Genomic DNA, 3,023 nt, shown 5'->3' with positions numbered 1-3,023 from the left:
ACTTTTAGTTTACCTTTTCTTTGCTAATTACTTGGAATTTAAAAGTCAAGTGAATGTGGAAAAAAAAATTCCCCAAGGTTTATACAGTTCAGTTCTCTTGCACTCTTCCTTGGTCTCTCATACACAATTTACTGGATAATAATTCCAGTTACAGAAGCTGTTACAATCAGATTTTTGCCCACAGCACTCTACTAAATCTGTTGTAATGAGGATTACCAATGACTAAAGGTAAACAATGAAGGTTTAACTTTTTATTAAAAATTCTAGAACTTACTATCAGACTTATCCTAGAAGTATACTATTTGCCCTGGGTGATCATACCTTGCTTTTAGAAACATTTTCTTCTACTAGACTTCCATGACACTGATTTCTTCTGGATTTCTTCTACCTTTGACTGTTTTTTAATCTTCTCACTTAAATTCTTCCTTTTTAAGTGATCACATTACACAGAAATTTATCAATTATTTCCATGGTCATCTTTGGTATCCTATATTTTCTGATAAATTCAGCTTCTCCCTATATGGTAACAACTCTAATACCTTCACCTTCCAAGTCTGATCTTTCTACTGAACTATGTAGATCTATATTTCCTATTGAAAATATCAACTGTGTGCTCTAGATAAAAATATTTGATCAAAATGTATTTTTTCCTCAAACCTTCTTCCTATTATTCTAAATATACATTTTAAACAAATAGGTTTTTCTTGAAGTGTGGTTGACACACAATGTTACATTAGTTTCAGGTGTACAGCGTAGTGATTTCACAAGTCTTTACATTATGCTATGCTGACCCCAAATGTAGATAACATCTATCAACATACAAGGCTATTAAATACCATTGATTATATTCCCCATGCTGTACCTTTACCCTCATGATTTATTCATTCCTTTACTGGAAGTCTGTATCTCCTGTTTTCTTTCATCCATTTTGCCCATCCTCCTACTCCCTCCCCTCTGGCAGCCATAGATCTATGTATTTATGGATTTGTTTCCTGCTGCTTGCTGATTCATTTGTTTTGTTTTTTAGATTTCACATATAAGTGAAATCATACAGCATTTGTCTTTCTCTGACTTATTTCATTTAGCATAATATCTTGTCACAAATTGCAAGAGCCCATTCTTTTTTATGGCTGAGTAATATTTCATTGTGTATATTTACCACATTTTCTTTATTCATGTATGGATGGACACTTGGGTTGCCACAATGAAAATTGTGGTGGGGGCATGCATTTTTTGAAGTAATGTATTTATTTTCTTTGGGTAAATACCCAGTAGTAGAATTACTGGATCATATGGTTTTAACTTCCGATTTTTTGAAGAACCTCCATACTGTTTTCCACAGTGGCTGCATGAGTTTTCTTTCCTACTGACAGTGAACAAAGGTTTATTTTTCTCTACATCCTCACCAACACTTGTTATTTCTTGTCTTATTGCTTGCAGCCATTCTGACAGGTTTAAGTGATATCTCATTATGGTTTTGATTGGCATTTTCCCGTTGGTTATTGATATTGAGCGTCTTTTCATACAAACACAATAGCTTCATAAGCTAGAAGCATTAGGGAATCCTTGATTACCCTTCTTGCTAATCATCTAGCTCTTGCTCTGATCCAGCTAAGAACAAATATATTCTCAAGCATTCAAAATCTCAGGTTAAAGCACCCATGAGTTCTTGAAAAATAAAACTACCTCATTACAAACTCAACCGATCAAGAGGCAAATTGAAATTAAGGTCTCTGGAAAGATGAGGCTGAAAGAAAGCATACTAAAATTCTATCTAAGACTGAATAATAATATAAATAAGTTTTAGGTCTATAAGAAATATAAATGTCAAAAAAAATATAAATGTCATAAGCCTAGACAAAATATCAAATGCTAATCTAACATCTGGGGGATGAAGTGAGGATGAGAAATTCAAGAAAATATAAATGCATATTTTCTACTTTTATAGTTTTATGTTTAAAGATTTTTTTAGAATTGCTAAATTAAGAAATGTGTAATTACATAATTTAAAATATTATAGTATTTATTAGAAAATTAAGAGCAGACTGTAAATCTATGTAATTTGATTGGAAAAAAAATCACACTCTAAAGAGATAATAAAGGGGAACTTGGATGGCTCTGTCAGTGTCTGTCTTGGGATCAGGTCATGATCTTAGGATCCTGGAATCAAGTCCTGGTCTAGACTTCCTGCTTACTGAGAAGTCTGCTTCTTCCTCTCTCTTTGCCACTCCCCCTGCTTGTGCTCTTTCAGTATCTCTTTCTGTCAAATAAATAAAATCTTTAAAAAAAAAAGAAATAATACATACCAAATATTAAGAAATATGTACCAAATATTAGGAAAAACAATATTAAAAATGTAAAACACAAAATGATTAAATTCAACCATTTTTATGACATTAAATATAAATAAGAGAAGTCATCTATTTAGCAAAAAGGCTCTCAGATTTTATAATAAAGCAAACCCAATTATATGTTATAGAAAATAATTCATCAAGAAATATTATTCCAGAATGACTAAGCAAGATGCTTTGAAAATTTGATAAACCTGAATAGCTATTCCTGATATTTTAAAAAGCCATTTGAAAACTCTAAGTAAAGATAGAGGGAAATTTTCCTACGGTGATTTTGTTTAAATCCAGATAAGACACCTAGAAGCATTTTCATTAAAATCAGCAATAAAACATGAGCCCAATATTACCACTGTAATTTCACTTTTTTCTAAATATACTGACCAATACAATTAGAGATGCAAATAAAATAAGTAGTATAAAAGTAGGTTGCAGATGATATGAATTTACATATAAAAAGACAAAAAAGTAACTTTAAATCCATTAGAAACATGAAAATTCAACACTATGGCTGCTTAAAATTTTAATATATAAAATAAATATGAATACTCACAAAATAATATACAAAAGTAGCCTTCTCATACAAATAAGTGAGCAAATAACATGGAAGGGGAAAAATGGAAAATATTGTTTACGCTAGCAATGAAAAGACAAATACTTGGTGTGCCAGTTATC

The sequence above is a fragment of the Canis aureus genome, chromosome 34 (genome assembly GCF_053574225.1).
Source record: "Canis aureus isolate CA01 chromosome 34, VMU_Caureus_v.1.0, whole genome shotgun sequence".
In the NCBI taxonomy this organism is placed as follows: Eukaryota; Metazoa; Chordata; class Mammalia; order Carnivora; family Canidae; genus Canis; species Canis aureus.
This window is presented reverse-complemented; position numbering follows the sequence as displayed.